The sequence below is a fragment of the Anomalospiza imberbis genome, chromosome 2 (genome assembly GCF_031753505.1).
Source record: "Anomalospiza imberbis isolate Cuckoo-Finch-1a 21T00152 chromosome 2, ASM3175350v1, whole genome shotgun sequence".
NCBI classification, from domain to species: Eukaryota; Metazoa; Chordata; class Aves; order Passeriformes; family Viduidae; genus Anomalospiza; species Anomalospiza imberbis.
This window is the reverse complement of record NC_089682.1, coordinates 67,700,735-67,719,450: the sequence shown is the minus strand read 5'-3', so window position 1 is coordinate 67,719,450 and position 18,716 is coordinate 67,700,735.

The following is an 18,716-nucleotide window of genomic DNA, read 5'->3' as shown; positions in this document are numbered from 1 at the left end:
CTGGGACTGTGCAGTGGAAACTGGGTGAAGCTTATTAGCTTGAGATAAGTATAGCAGAGGTCAGGTTAGATGATGAACTGGCTGGTTCTGGCCTTAACTCCAGGAAATTTTGCTGCCTGTTTGGGGACTGAGATATTGCAGTTTCCATAGCCTGTGTAAAGCAATTTTTCAAATCTCAGGAACATGAGTAAAGGCAAGCCTCTAACAGGATTTCTAGTAGGATCATCAATCGTTCAGAGTTAAAATAGGGAAAAGGAAGAAAAGACAAGACTCATGACATATTTCCAGGTCTGCAGGTCCTTAGATTTATGTCTTGCCCCCATCTACTGATGCAGGTCTTTCCCTGAGTATCTGAAGTATGAATCAATAACTGACTCAGTTGCCAAAGTAATTTCAGAAATACCCCTCTACTTCATTCCAGGACTTCAACATTTTGAATTTTCATTCTCAAGCAGTCTTGAAGCCTCCAGTAGTACCACCACAAACCTGCCAGAGCCAAACTATCTGCCCAGAGCCCAAGCCAGCTGCTTTCCTTCTAATCAGTTTCTTGTATATACTTGGGATTGAGCTGCAAAACAGATTACTTAGTCAGGCTGCAGCCTGGGCCTCATCTTTCTGTTTCCTTCAGAGTGTCTTTAACTCCCAGACTGTAGATTCATACATTCCTCCAAAGTGTCTGTTGGCACATGTTGCTAAGAGCTCAGCATATGGAGCATACCCATCCATCCATCCATCCATCCATCCAGGAACACAGCGGTGTTTGTGGACATTGGACCACATGCACAAGAACTGCTGCTCTTCCTCTCACAGGGCCTGACTCAGTCCTACTTGAGACACAACAGAGCAGTTTCGGTTATGTGATGGACATGCATCTGGGCCACTCGTTAAAGGAATGTGTAAGAATTTCGTCAAGATGGTCCATTTTGATATATACACTCATTTCACAGATCTGCTATGCATTCACAGGATAAGAAACACCTGCCTTGAACCCCAGGCATGTGACAGGATCAGCCTCGATTAATACTGAGCTTAAATGGTGCTAGTGGAGCTTATATATGGCACCTCCCCTCCAGAGCATTTGGCACCCCGAGACTGAGATCACTTTACCTTGCAGAGAACACTCTGACAGGTAAGACCATTCACAAATATGGACAGGAAAAATGGGGCTTGCCAGAAGTGTACACATACAGGTTTGATACCTACAAAAGGCTTCTGATCTGTGCATTCCCCATGTCATGGTACATCCAAGTTTACATGCCAATGATTTGTTCCTAAATAAAATCTGACCTAAATGATTTGTTCCTAAATAAAATCCATGCTGCTTTTCTAGCCCAAAACTGCTGGACATTTGAGAATCCTAAGTGAATCTTGGGAGTTGTGGCTGAACATCAGGAGCTACTGATCTGTATCAGCACTAGGCAGAGACAGGAGCATCCTGCAACAAGTGAGGTGATTAATCACAGCACCATAACCTCGGCCATATGACTGATTAGATCCCATATAATGAAATGTACTAACCCTGTTTCTGAGCTTGTCATTGAAAATCACCTTTTTCATTTTTTTTATACTCAGATGAAATTGCAAGAGACTCTATGATGTGGCTATGGCCCATTTTTGAACTCTCTTTTTCCTTAGCTGCCACAGAAAGAAAAAGATTTAGGATCCTATCTCCCTCCTGATTTTTGGCACCTTTAGATGGATATTCTCCTAATTTCTAAGTCTTAGGTGACAATGGCAATTTAAAGTCTTGAGTGTACTCTCAGCATGAAAGGAACATAAAAGATTTTCTATTCCAACAGCTCCAAGGAACAGAACAAGGTCATGTACTGTCATTAATATATTTTTTAAATTATTTATTTAAAAACTAATCCAGGGAAAACTCATCTTTTTTTTTTTCAAAAAGGAAGCCAAATTCACCTCTGTCTTCATCATGATTCACTGCATCTGCACCTAGCAGAAATAAGATAGAAGATAGCTGCTTCCTTTGAAAATAAGACTTCTTCCCCAAAGCACATAGATGCAATTTATCTCACTCCTAGTCCTCTGCTGTTCTCATTTCAGCATCTGAGACAGAGCTGGCAGATCCCTTCTGTAGCCATTGGTCTCATAACTAAACACCCATGAACAGTTCTAACATTTGACTTCATAGACACCCTATGTTGGAATCATAAGTCATGTGCTGAAGGATGTAATGGATGGATGGATGGATGGATGGATGGATGGATGGATGGATGGACGGACAGATGGATGGATCTTTGGTCACAGATCAAGAGCCCCATGGAACTGGGGGAGATATTGCCTCTGCTAAGGCATGTTTCATATCATCTGTTTTAGCCATCCACCTGAGAAAGAGATGAAGCACCCTCTAGAGGCCCTTGTTTCTCTTCTTTTAATAAGCAATGATTCAAGACTGACTGCTTCTCATATTGATAATTGTATTGGAGAGGTCTAAATCTGAACTGGGGAACTTCTACCCACCTTACTTTTCTTCTCCCACAAATATATGGCAAAATTAAATGTATATGCTGCATTTCTGTAAAGACAAAGGTCCATCTTTTTATGCACACTAATCTCCTAACTGTACCTCGGAGCTGAAAAATAAAAGATTATGCCTTACGTTTTGTTTGGTTAGTTTATTATATTGAAAAAATCAAACAGAAGGTGCCCTAGCTGTGATTTACACTGAATGATGCATAGTACTTTTCTTCCTTTACTGGGTATGCCAACATTTTTTGAATAAATATAGAAAATGTGGAGATTGTAACATATGTAGGTGAGTTTAGTGCCTTTATATAGAAAAGTTAACTAAGTTTGCATCAGGAAATTTATTTATTGGCAGCTTCTTTGTTTAGATGTATAAAGTAAGTTGCTCGTGAAACCATCTACTCTTACACATCTTTGCATGGATTAATTTCTCACTCCTTTTCTCTCTGCAGCCAGTAATTGCTTTTAAATCTAAGAAAACCATGCTCTTGGTTCTCTTTTTTTTTCTAAGTGATGTTAAGTGGGAATTGTCACAGACATCAGAGCTCAGTCATTAACAAAGATAAAATAGCAATCCATACAGACTTTTTTTAAAATGTCAAACTTCTATTTTGCATCAGAACTAATTATATCACCTTAGAGCCTGGCACACCTCACTACTATAACAGAAGGGAGGTTTCAATGGAAACCTGCAACTTTATAAAGAAGCTTGGCTTTAAGTCACCCCCCAGTGAAACATCAAGAGATCAATACTGCACAGCACCCCAATGTACTGGATTATTGTGAACATCCTACTGGCTACAATTCAGCTTTCCATTTAATTGTGCTCTTATTTAAAATTCTGCTGTCCCCATAGAAGAGCAAGAGAAACCCAACAGGCATTTTGTAAGGTTATGAACAATGAAAAGTCTAGATAAATGTCAGAAAAAAGATAGTAGGCCCTAAATCATCACTTGATAGTATCAGATGAAACAACTTGCTCTCTCTCCAACCTCCCCAGGGCAAGCATATGTTAAGTGCTGAATTTACCACTGATGCAACATCCCTACTGACACTAAGATATGAGGTCATTTCAAAAGTGATGGAGAATTTTTTTTTCATCTTAAAATTCTTTTGATTTTTCCAGGGACAAGAAGTCTCAAGCGACAGATAAAAATAGAGCAGAGTGGCAGAAAAACTTAAAAATCCAGCCTCACAACTGATTGCATCGTATTTCCCTTTGAAAAAGCTGTGAAATAGATATATTCATATCGTAAGAGCAAGACAATTTCTTTTCCACCATCTCTTTAATCATGAATGCTAATGGCATGTCTGCAATATTGTCTTGTCAAATTATGGCATTCCAAGCACTTGGACTGCCTGATGTGGTCTCTCTGTATCCAGATACATACAAAGCAGTGAAGGAAGAAAAACATTCCAGCCTGAAACCGAAGGGGGAATCATTAACAAATGCTTCCAAATCAAAACAATTTTTCCTTTTGCCTCCACATTTTCTCCTTCATTTCATTCCACAGTGGCAGGGGGGAATGTCATCTGGCATTGGTAGCAACATCATATAAAATGCAATACCCAAAGGAAAAAAAGATATTCTTTTTTTTGATTGAAAAATAGAGTCAGATTTTCAGAGGAAGGGAACTAAATCATGCCTGCCAAGTAGTGAATCCTTGCAGGCACATGCAGCCACAGCCACGCAGAGCATACATGTGAAGTCCTGCCAAAGCTGGGCTGAGGAACTGCCATGCTCCTCCTTATTCCTCCCTTTATTTCTCCCCACGGAGCAGAAATACAACCCTGGGGCCTCTTTCCCACTCTGTGACTTCTGGCATCCTATGCCACAGAACACAGGGTCTTGAAAAAGGATGATGGCCACTAACTCCTGTCTGCAAGCTGAGAAAAATAAAAAGGCTCCCAGAGGAGATATCCATCCACAAAGGAGGTCTTGCAGAGGGTACAATATTTGGGTACCCCCTTACCTGCACAGTTAAACAGATAAATTGCTTGACTCAGGAAAAGCTTTTCACAGGAAAGAACCCATAATTTGGAGATCCGCACGCATGTTTGCAAACTGTGGAGGTTTGGTGCACCTTTGGATAACATTAGTGTATGCAGCCTTCTATGAAGATGAGAAAACCTGGCTCCCTCTTGTCAAAATCAAAAGATCTGTGTGTAAATATTGCTGTTCTGCATTTCTCCCAAGGAGAGCCCTGCACATATCTGGGGGTGGAAGTGCGACTCAGAGAGATCCCTCAGGGAGCACTGAGCACAGGGCACGCTGGCAGCAGTTACAGCAGCTGTCAAACAGCATGGTGTGTCCATCTTCCTCCTCTGCACAGGCAATAGCTGGTGGCAAAAGCCAGCCCAGAAAGCTGGAGGGGTTAGCCATATTGCAGTCCTCTGACCTGGGGACAATGGTGACCCACAGGGCTGAAACTCTGAAGACAGTTTTCAGGGAAGGGAGTGTCCTGCAGGCTGAAAAAGAGCCAATGACTGATACTTTAAACTTTATTCAAGACTTTCATTTTTGCAGGTTTTGAAGAGCATCCAAGTAAGTTAAGGCCACAGATGGGATGAAGTGAACTTGATTTAAATTTGGATTTCACACTGCACATATGCACACACATACATGCACACAGCACAGCAGCTTCTCTGATCTGAGAGACAGGTTTGAGCTGCTCTTGAGACAGAGATCAGCCATGGCACTGCGTCCCTAAGTCACCACATCCCTATGAAATACAGCCATAGATATTGGGGGAAAGGGAGAAAGGGAGAAGGAAATATCCTTACCTCTGCAAAAACAAGTTTTAATCAGACCACAGAAAATGCTTCCTCTTTCCCATCTGTCTGCTCATTACCTATGACAAATGGAAAGTAACACCTCTCAGCTCCAGGTTTGTTCCACTGATCTTCTGCATGGCACCTTTCATATACGAGCAGACAAGGACCAAGCCATTATTTCTCACCACAGCTCTGAGAGACTTGTGGCTTCTTCCCCTCCCCACAAAAGAGAAATGTCTTAATGCTCAGGAACTCCTTGGATTTTTCAGCAACTTAAGTTTCTCCTTTACTCCTTTGCACTTACATCTGCAAAGAGGACCGGGAAATCACATAAGTTGCTGATTTGCGCTTAGACTACATATTCACACTTATGTGGGACTTTGAAGGAGAGTTTCAAACTGGGAGAAGAGTTTGTTCTTTCTTATTTATTTATATTAGCTGCCAGGTTACATCAGGTGAAATTGCCACTTACCTGATCCTTCATGGGTGTTTAGGCATCTGGATCTCTCAGAAGGAAAGAATGGTACTCCTGCACCTCATCTTGAAGGCCAGAGATTTGGGTTATTTAAATTATTTAAATTGGGTTATTTAAATAGTTTTCTCCATATATCTGTGTGATGTGGGGGAAGAAAAGTTGTATTTTACTCTGCCTTGTGTCTTCTCTATGTCACAACAAAGTGGCTTAAGAGCAAGAGGGCTTTAAATCAGAACAGCCAGCTTAAGCATTTGTCTTACACTGGGGTAAATGATGCTGTGAGATAGATGGGCTATAAAGCAGGACAACCTTTGTGCTTTTGTTTCATCACCTGTGAAGTTTTGTCTGATTTGGTCTTCTTTGCATTTCTAAGGTCAACTAGAGATTGCCAGGAGAGAAAAAAGCATGATAAGATACATCTATTCTTTGTATATAAAATAAAATTTTGCTCTGGCAATTGTAACTGAAGATCCCGGAACACTTTATGTAAGAATGCAGCTTCTATCTTAATGTTAGATTGTATTCCTACTTAATCAACTGTATTTTTTATTAAAAAGATCCTTCTCGGATGGTATTAAACACCATTGCCAAATATTTAAGAAGCTTCCCCTCAGTGGTGAAAAAAGAGGCTACGTGTGTAATTTAAATACATCTGTTAGCCTGTGGAGATCACTGGTCACTTGAGATGAAGAATACTGAATACCATGAAGGTCTTTCACTTATTGCATGTTTGGTAGTTAATAATTTCTTCTTCAACTCTGTTATTCATAAAATGTGCAGAAATTTTGCATTATTTTTAATGTGACTTCTCTTTTTCCTGTTCCTGGGTAGTAAAAACAAACCAAAATAAAAGAAGAAAACTTCCAGTAACAAAACCAAACAATCCACACAAAACTTGTGAATTTCTAACATCAAAACAAATGCAGTACTTTTTATCTTTAACCTCCTTCAGCATCAGGGTACATTGACTATATGCAAACAGCACTAAATGAAGATAAGGCTGTTCATAGTGGGAAAAAAACAAACCTCCAAGTCAATGAAACATTTTAAAAATGCAGGTATGCATATACTACAACTTCCTTTTGCAAAGGGCACAAACATAAACTGCTTATCAATTTTTCTGTGGTTGTGTACTGGGTCTTCATTTGTAGCAATTGGTTCTCATTGGGATGGATATTTGGACCAGAATTCTGAAAATAAAACCATCAAATCTCCTAATCTCTGCAAATGCAGCAAACACATAGCAACTATGTCCTTAGAACAAGGAAAGAAACCTATTACTACTCTAAAGTAAACAAGACAAAATGTTTCCCAACCCAGCTAAATGCTGAAACTTTTCAGCTATGTCAGTGCCTCAGTTAAAAACAAACAAAAGGGTTGCAAAAGCCATTGGAGTCTTTCAGCTTCAAGTAGGTACTCAGAAATGTTCTTCTTGTGAAGTTAATGTCTAATGAATATTGCAGGAGAACTTGCTGGTTCTGGCTCTATCAAAATCTGGCTGCATAAAGCAATAAACACACAAAAAAGGGGCCACAAGTGGACCTTTTATACTTAAGCTGGAAAAAAGTTTAACTGGGAAAACATTTCAGATGCCAGTTTTGATTCCCAAGCACTTTAATTCATGTACTTATGTATGTATTTATTTATTTGTTTATCATGTTATATTTAAATGAGAGGGAGAAAAAAGCTGAAGTTCTGTTTTCCAGGTATGTGAAAAGTGATATAAGGGATGACAAAAAACTGGAGCTGCATAATGTGGAATATGACAAGGGAAATAATTAATTTAAATGAAGCATTAGAGAACAGATGCATCACTCAGTCCAGAGCCATATGCACACAGAGTCTTGCTAGAGGGGTAAATGTGCCCTAGAAAGAGAAACCTTAAATTTTACTACAAACCATATGTGGGACTGGAGGAGACATGAAAAATTATGGGATAAAGGGAGGTTCATATTGAAATTACAAACAGAAAATATATACATAATTTATAGAAAATCATATGTGCAATATATTCAATATACCACACCATTTCTCTTTATTTTGTTAAACCTTCCATTGAGTACTATATTCAAACACATGAAGGCCTCCTTGTCCTCACACTGCCATAATCAGATAGGTGCTTAAGCACCAGGATGAATCAAAACCTTAGCTGTCCCTCTCATGTCCCTCCAGTGCTTTCCTCCTGTCTCTCATCTGGGTAGTCTCCACTGCTGCCTCTGAGTACAATCCCCACATAACTACACTCCAGGCAAGGAATTCACTGCCTGTCAGTACCTTAAGTGTGAGGAATATCAACAGCCACAAGATGCCAGCCACTTAAAACACAGTGGGAAGACAGAAGCACTGGAGTGAGTTGGTCTCACTCTGCTGACTGTATTTTGCATGCTGGTGCCCAGCAAGGAAATCAAACCCTGGACACACTTTGCATGGGTTTGTCCATCTCCCTCAACTTCCCATGCTTCTCTAGCAGCAGAACTGCTCAAAAAACTTTCTCTCTGACTTCTGATTGCCATTATATTTTTTTGAAGGGAAGAAAGATTGTCTCAGTAAGAGTAAAATAATTCTCTTGGGTATCAGAGAAAGCAGCCAAGTGCAGGCCCATGGCATACACAGGAGGACAGGAGATTTTGGAACTGAAAAAGCAATTAGATCCACAGTGTTTCAGGATTTCTTTTCAATGGTTTGTTGTGGTTCTTACCACAACACAAGCATGATTTTTATGGAAAGCAGATAACACTCATAAAAATATCTGCTTCACAAAACTTGATTTCCTGCAAAGATCTTCCTAACTGCAAATTTTCAATCAGTTCCAGACACAATCATTTGCAAATGTCACCAAAACTGTTGATTTTATTTAAAACAAACAAAGAAACAAACATAAATCCTTCCCCTTACTGAATCATAAAATGCTTCTGGATGTTTAGAGTCAGCATATCACAGTTAAGAACTAAAAAACATCTCAAAAATCTGACAGAAGCAGAAAATTACTATGATTTGTTAAGTGATCAGGCTGGTAATGCTTCTAAATCTGAAAATTGTCTAGTTATTAGAAGGGGATTCTAATTAAAGGGAACCTGGACTGCCTGTAACCACAGCAGTGTGATCACAACATCAGAGAGTTGCTCCTTGTCTATGTGTGTGTGCACAAAACACTGGTAACAGCCTCTCAGCGCCGTAGACAGTCAGAATAACCACCTCTGGCTGAAATGTTTCGGTAGAAGCCTTCAAACACAGGGGCTGTGTTTTCATTAGCAAGGAAAGTCACGTTCATGAAACTCAGCTTTGGCTATAACAGGCTCTCTGCCACTGGTGATTTTTAAATTTTCAGTTTAAAAATCAGCAATGGATTTTGTGGTCTTTGCAAGATAACTCTGGTTCCTTTCCATATCAGTTTTCACAATTGGGTATGATATAATAAATTATTTTTAACTGCAAGAATTTCTTCCTATGCATGGCCAAAAAAATGTTTTTGCTAAAGTAAAAGCATAGCTCCAGTCATGTTCCATAAATTCATCACAACACTACCAATGTTTCCAAAAGACAAATTCCCACAGACCTGGAAGTGGTATATTTCAGCCTAAGTAGGTATTGCTTATGGAACTGTAAGAAGAGATGGGAAAAGAAGGAATTATTAGGAATAAATACACTCAGCCCTCAGTGCAGGTTTTTGATAACACCCAGAAAATGAGACCTCAGGCTTATATGAGTGCTAGAAACTGAAGGAATCTCCTGGCACCTGACATGGAAAAGAGATTGAGAGTAGGGACAGAAGGTGAAAGAAGAAACACAAGGAAAGGGAAGGAGATTCAAGTTTCTCATGTTCAGATCATGCCTCACCAGGAGTCTGTTTGCATAAGACAGAAAAACCTGAAGTGTCAGGCACAGCTAACACACACCTTGCAAGTCACCACTGTGGTTATATTCCTCCCTGGAGGAAATCAAAGGACGTTCTACAATCCTCTCCCTCTGGTTCTTTATCTTTCCCCTCTGACTCTCACTATGCAACAGTACATCTCCCACAGCTGAGACTCTGGGCTCATTTCTAACATGTCCCAGATATTTGGTGGATAACCTTAAAGATAAGGAGGTCAGTGAGCTCCTTAATCAGTTTCAACATTTTATAAATCTATTTAGCACCTAATAATTTTCTACAGCCTTCAATGGCACTTATGCATCTGGTTGTAACTTGGACGAATGTCCAGCCTTCATCTATATGTTAAGATAGAAGCAGAATTTGAATTGAAGACTTGTAACTTGAACTTGACATTGCAGATATGTAGTGGCTAAGAAAAGGAAATGCCCAGATGCTCTTTCCAGCTCATGACATACTTTCCTTCTGTGCAGGCTTACTTTGGAGCAACGTATCAAAATAAATTCAGTAATAGCAATAACGTTTTGCATTGTTACAGCACTTGTCACAAGCGAGTTAAATAACCGCTGCTCTTCAAACACTTTCACCACCACCCTGGTTTTAAGATATTACAGGCTGGTGAGAGATATTAAGTAACACATCTCAAACCACTCTTGACATCTGTTGCTGAAGCAGGAATAGACAGCGAGTCTCTTGGGTATTTACCCATTCATTTCACCACAAAACGATCATTTCTGTCTACGATATGAGTTCTTCAGTCAAGAGATTTCAATTATACAGCCCATGAACATAATTCACATTTACCCTTGAAAAAAAAAAAAAAAAGCATTGATTGAAGGAAGGACCAACTTCCTTTTTTTTTTTTTTAGATTGGGATTTAAACTAATATTCTTAGACAGGCTTGACAGTGCAAAACAAAAGTTGGCAGCTCACATCTGGGAATATTCTGACAGGATTAAGTTGCCCCACTGTCCCAGAAATGAGGAGGATTTGTTCAGGGCAGCTGAGAAAAAGGAGCCCATTGAGGAGCACAAGAATATACAAACAATTGTGATCTCCATCCTCATCTAAGATGAATCCTCACAATATGAGCATTCACAGTATCTCCAGCTTAAATAGGAAAGTTTAAGCCCCTTCCAGATAAATGCTGGATAGAACTAAGTACTACAAACCTTTTAATTTATAGTTTTACCCCATTATGTTGGTGACATTTAGGGCCACTTGGTACATAGCAAGGTGAGTCTCTGGACCACATTCTCACCCTTAAATATGTAGCACTTTGCTACCGTACTCAACAGCAGTAGGACTGTACCCTTAAGCTTCAGTGTTGAAAGAAAATGAGGGCCTTTCTTCTCCACTGAAAATAGGGATTAAACACATATTTATAGAAACATGGTTTTCACATGCTGTGCTGGATCAGTGCCAAGATGCTCTGCATACTGCAGGCTGATGCCGTATTCTCAACCCAACAAATACCAGCAACATGATCAGAAACAGATTTTGCAGTATGAATTTCATCTAAGGGAAGTCAGCACCTATTGCCTAAGATGCAGTAGAGCTAATATTGCTGCCAAGATTATCTGACTACTGTCAGAATTGCTCATCTTTCAGCAGACATCTTGAAGTAGTTATTTTACCTGGTACCACTTTTCCAAGATTTTCAAAATGACATGAACATTTTATAAGAAGCTATTATAGACCAAGTCTTTTTTCTTTTTCTCCCTTACAAAGACATACATTACAGTTTGGAAGTCAGGGACTTTGAAAGATTTGTGGAAACTGAAGTAAATAAAATGAATCCCCCAAGAATAAGCCCAGCGTAGTCCAACTTGCAGTCAGAAACAGCAGTTTACATGGTTTTGTCAACAGTCTTTGGGTACCCCAGGAAGAGAAACTACAGCAACATTTCTTTAAAGACTTAGAAATTGTATTTTTAACTACTTCAAACTCTTCTCTTGGAAATTGGTCATTGCTCAAATAACTTTTTACTCTTTTGCCCAGAGGAAAGACTGATTGTATTATGTAGATAGGGTACAGCACATTCGAGCTCTCCCTGCTTACCAAAGAAAATATATCCTTTCCTCACTCTCTTTACCTCCAAAATAGTTTTAACTTAGTGTCTTTTGGGTAAAAGGGAAGGAGCATTCTACATTCTAAACTTCTATGTTAAATAGTGTTTGGAGATGACTTCTACTTTATTAGCAGGCAATAAAGAGCTCTTGTGCTATTCTCCTTACTCCCTGCCTTCAATTTTCATACTCACTGAAACCAGTTCAGCAACAATCTGTAATTCCACTTCTAAAAAGTTGAATGTCAGAATTCCTGGGGTTTTTCCAATGCTAGAGAGCCCTAGGGAAGCAACCATTAGCTTATTCAAATGTCAGGGGATGTGACATTTTCTACCATTGATACATCACCTTTCAACATGTGAAACTTAAAAAATCTTCATGTCTCCAAAGCATAGAGAGCATAAAAGTAGCTTCTAATATCTTCTTTATCCCAGAGGAAATGCATGCTTATGCAAAAGTTCAATGAAAAGCTGAGGACAAAACTTCCTTCAACTCTGTCCATGCCAGGAAAAAAGCATATGTTTTGAAATATGATAGCAAATATACTGTAAAGGTATCATAGAGACAGAGTATGGGTGAGGTACATCTGTATTTTGCTGGTCAAAATGACTACAGTGTTCCTTGGCCCTATGCATACCTAGTCTGGAATAACCCCAAACATTTTAAGAAACTGACCTACCTCATTGCTGATGGCAGCAGAAGCATAACGAGGCTGTTTCTAACTCAGGCACACAAATTGCTGGTCCCTTGATCCAGTCAATGATGTGACTCTGTCTCCAGCTGCATATAAGAAAATGGGATTGCTGTGGATCGCATTGAGGGTTCTGGAGAGTCAAGGATTTTTCACTGCCTAAGCATGCTGTGCTGCTTTCTGGACACATGCATAAAAAGGAAGTAAAAGAAAATAAATAAGGTTGCATGGCTAGTGCTCCAGGGCTGCCAACTGTTGCTGTTTTATTGAAGCTTGAGAAATTTACTGATTTACTTAAAGTTGCAGCTCCTTTGGTCTGGTGTCTATACATCAGTTTTATTTTCATTTTTCAAGAATGATTCTATTTTTTTATGGCTAAAGAAGAAATTTTTAAGCTTGAAAAATATGAAGACAAATAAAAAAGGAAGCCAAAAAAACAGCAGAAGGCGGAGGGAAGAATTGGATTTTCAGCATTTTGATAGTCTCCTGCATTTATCTCTTGCATTTGGAAGGTGTCTGTGAATCCTGGATTTTGAATGTGCAGAATGTGCAGCACTGCGGTGGGAGAATAGTATTAAACAGCCCAAAGTTAAACATATTCCAAAGAGATCAGATGTGTTTGGGAAGGAATAAGTCAAATAATCCTCCCATTTTCATATCTCCCCTCTACTATTAGACTAGACCTTTGTTTAGATACTGGCATACCTAAAATGGGCAGAATATGTCAAATTCCAAGGACTGATCTCTAAATCAAAGGACCTGCTGCTCTGGACCAGTGACTGCAGCTGCAACCTCACTTGTGTTTGCCATAGCATGTGCTGCAAAGAATACTGACTCCATAGAAAAGGAGGATATTTGCCAGTGATGCCTCCTCACTCAGTGATGCATGTTCTCATAAGAACATGCCTAGGGGGGAAGGTTGCAGAAGACTTTTCACTTCAGCCGACAGAACCTCTGATCCTCACAGAGTTATATGCCCATGGTCAAGCCCCCATCGACCAAATGAGGATGATTTGCTCACAAGGAGAACAAGAAAACATGGAAATGGCTATGAAAGAAAGTGTGTCTTGGGTCAAAATTTAGTGGGCCCAGGCTGGGTGAGGAATATGAGAATTTGTGGGGAAAGATGACAGTATTCCAGCTTTGGAATGCATGAGATATTTTGCATGAAGCATTGTCAATGAATAGCATGTATTCCACACTAAAGAAATTCCACTGAAGTGAAGGTATTGAATTTCCCCTATAAACCAATGGGACTAAGAGAAATTTAATGATGCATACGTGCTGTGCAACATTTACAAAGCAGAGAACTGGGACCAACATAGGACTTAGCACATGAGATGTCTAATTCCAAGGTTTCTTCTATTCACTTTGTGCAATCATATGCAAGATTAATAACTGGACTTTACTTTTACCATATGCAAGAAAAGGTTTCACCTTTTTTTTTTTTAATTCCTTCCTGATATTCTTTTCAATGGAGACTCTTTCTTCTTCCACATTTTTGTTTCATTGCATATTACTTTTGTGGCAAAAGAAGCATCAAGACAAAGCAACATTTTGTAGACAGACTGACGGTAAGGATTGTTTTGATGGCATGTTGTCTCTCACAAATTGCTGCTGACTTACTCTACTGTTTCCTATCCTCATATGCTGCATATACAGAGAGTCTTGTTTGCAAATTTCCACTTTCACTGCTCAGACAAAAACACTGGAAAATGTACCACTGGGTTATGAACCAGTCAGTTTGAAGAAAATGTGCTGGCTGGCTCTTTCTGTCAATGTATCTGTCATAGGCATATTACACATTTACAGCCAAAAAAAAAAAAAAAAAAAAAGAAAGAAAAACCACTTCAGCCTATTAAAACAAAGTGAATGCTTTTGCCATGATATAATTTGCCTCTGGAAATATGTCAAAATAGGGATTTCTGGTTTGTTTTCTCTTTCATTTATGTACCTGTAATACATGGCCAACAACGCAAGGGATAAGTAGTTAAAAGGTAATCTTAGATCACTTGGAAGTTTTAGGTAACTGGAAAATATACTTTTGAAAAACACACCTTGTATAGAGAAAAAAAATGTGCATATTTGCCAGGGATTATGAAAATCCTATATCTGTACAGAAAACAGGATGCTTGAACCCAAGGTGAGCTAACAGAACTGAAGCCATCAGGTCATCTGAGATTTCAGCCTGCAAAGAGCATGTAGGAAGATTTCTAAGAAAAGCAAGTGAGAAAATCAGAGATTTCCTGATATTGCTTTGACAAAGTTACTGAAGGTGCAATGACCATGCAGGTGTGGCTGCCAGCCTCCTCTTAAGCACAAGTGTCTGGTCTTCTGTAGGGTGGCTCAGGGTTCACATACTGATATCAGCCTTCCAGGGTTTCACCTTACCTGCACTAAAATCCACAGTGGTAACCTAGGTTGGATTGCACTGAGATTACTGGACCTGCAGGAGTTTGGTTTTGTACCTCAGGAGAGATCTTAGTGCTGCCAGCATGACTGTGCCAACAGGACAACAGTGCCATGGAATGCCAAGGTCACAAAAGGTTGAAGTCATCAGCATTTCAAAAGACTGGGCACTAATTGACCAACAACATGCTGGTTCTAGAGGAAGGTTTTCTTCCTGCTGAATTCACAAATACCTAAGCAGGCTTCTGTGATAATTTGTTATCTATGCATGACAAGTGTAAATATATATTTACAAACACTCACGGTGCTTCTCAAACTTTCTGGACCAATAGAATTTTGAAACCCTTGCAGGTGATCATATTCCACTATATTCAGCTTTTGACTGAAGTTTTGGTAAATTCTGCCCAGAATCGTGGCCCAAGCTGTCAGTGGGCAATTCCTCTTGGGTCACCACAGCACAGTGTTGGAATTACTAAAGCAGCACAAAACCTGTTGTTTCACTGCTGAGGATGGATTCTGACACCGAGACTGGAAGTTAACAATGTCAAGATATCTTTTCCATGCCTCTCTATCTGAAATTCATGAGTGGGGCTTCAAAACTGCTAAGCATTATCTCACTTCTCCCGCTTTGATATCAGTAAAACATGTTAGATGTGCCTTCACTCTAATGATGAGCTCTTCACCATAATGATACATGGCGAATTAAGAGATTAGCTGAATGTCTTGCCTCTGTGGTGACAAGCATGACAAATGCATCATTTCAAAATTAAACATCTATGGACAGAACAGTAGAAAAGGAAAAGCTCAGAGCAAAGCATTGAGGAATGGGCAGTCCTGTGTTATGGGTGCACCCCACACAGCCTCCGTGTGCCACCACATAGCTCTTTCCCTTTCTCATGGCTCACTTTTCACCTCTCCCATCACTTCAGGCTGTTATCCCTGAATCCCTTCATCTCAGCAAGCAGGAGCAATTTCACAAAGACCACTTTGACCAAATGGCCACTTGAGGTGGAACATTTGTGGCTGTGCTGCCTCTTTCATGGGAGGGACGGAAGGCTTAGAGCACCTCTGCCTGTGGGTAGGGTGCTGTGAAACCTCATGCACTCTCTTACAAGGGGTCAGACTGCAGAATCCAAGAGGGCTGCCCAGTCTAAAGCCTAGAAAGGAGCCTAGAAATATTCTGCTTCAGTCTGGTACATGGCTGCAAGCTGATGGAGTTTAATGCATGGAGAAGGTATCTTTATAGATTGAGAAAGCACAAGGAGATATTAAAGAACAGGAGTAAACTAAGCTTCAAAGCCAGGAATGTGTAAAATACTTTATAATTAATTTAATAGTTTTTAATATCTGTATTTTTTTAATTTAATATTTTAATGTTTTAATAAATCACCACACCAATTACAGCCATCTAGTGGGCATATGTATTAAGCAATGAGCTGTCAACAAAGTAGTGTCCCCTGTATTATTGGAAAATGTACCTCTTTGAAGCATTGATCTATGTTCCTATTTAAACCAGTCACCACAGGTACCTAGGAACACAATGCTTTACAGAACAAGGGCTGAGCTGCAAAATTGGGATTCTTTTGCCAGCCCTACTTAAGGCTGAAAGTATTTGCATCAAGAGCTTTGGTGTATCTCTGCTAATAATGTAAGTATGAGCTGCAATTGCAATAATCCTTCAGCATTTTAAGTGCAGGAATAAGGAAAAAAAAAAAAAGCTCTTTTTCTCCATGAACACTTTGCCTTGAATTTCATCAGCAGGGGATGCATGTATTATTCAATCATACACCTACCACTACTATGAAGTTGCTCTTAATTATACTCCAAGTGGAACCTCTCAGGTAATCAGAATTCAGGGCTAATGCATAGCTATTCCCCCGTCAATTTATAATAGACACAATTAATCCAATTTAGAATTTCAAGTTTTAGTGATTATTAAATGCAAACAAGTGTTCATTCTTTTGCTTGAGGGTGGCCATTTTTTAAAGTGCATCTCTTTTTATGGCTTAGAAATGTAAAAAGTAACAATTGTCACAAAAGCAGTTAGAGCATTAACATTAAGGAATCATGACAGAGCATGAACTTCAGCGTGCTTGGACTAAACTCTGTGGGAATTCACTTTACCCATCCTCCCTCTAAACATCTGGGCAGTCCCCTTCAGTTACTTTGTGCCTCTATTGCTCTTCTGTTTTTGCCTTGGTAACAATTTACAGCACAGCACATACAATAAACTGGCAGGAATGATCCAGTCAGAGATCTCTGCTACCAACCAGCATCTTGGCATCTGTTTTGTTTCTTGAATTCCTACTAAACATGAAAGATCAAATGGTATGCTTATCAAATTCCTTAAAGTGAGAAACCATATGTCACTCTTAACAGTGAATCAAAGCTTGTAGCTTATGGCAGTATGGTTCCCAGGAGGAAAAAAAAAAAAAAAAAAAAAAAAAAGAAAAGGCAAAGCAAAGGTGTACTTAGAATCCAAAGAAAAAGAATTTAAAAATCCTTCCGTGACTGAGAAGGCATTACACCTCTGGAAGAAAGAATTGCAAAAAATTTATCTCTTGTTTGCTTTTTCCTCCTAAGTTTAAAATATATCTGACCTATATAATTTTATATAATATATTATATTTTATATATATATATTATATATAATTTTAAGTTTCAGATTTGCTGAAGTGTAATTATATATTATACTACATACCAACACAACACATTAATTCAAGGGCTTTGCCCATCTTTAGAAACATGGAATAAATCTCCAAAGCTGTTTGTCTTTCATGCTCACTGTATATTTATAGACGGTGCATCTATCAGGACACTTATTTCCTTCCCATAGGACCTTAATGTAAAAGCAACCTTTAAAAACACAAAAGGAATTAAATTAACCCTCTCCCCCCTCAAACTCAACTTTTCTCCCAGGCAAACAGAAGGAATAGTTGGGAAGAAAGGGAAGACAGAATTCACAATTCTTCTGAGGAATCTCAGCACTCTGTATTTTTAGTCATCTCTGGCTGTCACAACTGTGAAGAAAATCCAAGCTGAGCTTCACTAGAGCAACGGCGTGGGCTTGGAACAGCAGAGCAGCCTGAAACAATCCCTCCAAGAAATATAAACTGCTGCACTCCTCACATCCAAGATGCTAACTCAGATGCTCATATGCTAACACTGTTAACTCTTTCATGGCCCACCAGAGCACAGGAGTAAGCCTACGAAGCTCTGCACAGTTTTTGCCGAGCGCTTTTGCATAGGTTTTTCAGCATGCCCAGGAGGCCTTCCAAAGGAGCAGCTGGTGTGGATTTCCAGTACATATGCTGCTCACGAGAATGGCCCTCTCATCCCCTCCCATGTTGTGCCATGGGACAGTGCTGGGTTTGGTGGAAATGCCATCTGAGCCTTTTCTAGATGCAGAAATAGCTCAGATACATCAATACAGTAATTCAGCCAGAAGACCTGCTCTGCACTAAGCACTTGGGTCCAAAGCTGCCATCAGTGACTATACTGCTTCCAGTCTCCACAGCATGGACAGAACCAGTCCACTGTGCAGCTGTGTGACCAGTGACTGCTGCCAGGTTCCTAGTAGGTGGCCCTGGTGTACCATCCGGGTCTCAATAAGGCCAATGTCCTTCTTCCTACATGAGAAGAGGGTCCATCAGGTGGCACAATGTTGTAGTAACTTCAAGGATTAAAAAAAGAACAAGGGCTCTCCAGTCATTATATTCCTCACTTCATTTTTTAATTAGGACACATTAATTTATTCCTTCTTTTGTGAAGCTTGCCATTAAACATTTCCAATACGAACTATAGAAACCTTATCATCCTACCAGAAATAAGCAAAACATGAACCTATGAAATTAAAGAAGAAAAACACAAAACAAAAGTACAATTAAGCACATATTTTTAAAGCACTGAAAGTGTTAATATCCTGAACAAACTACTAAAGGA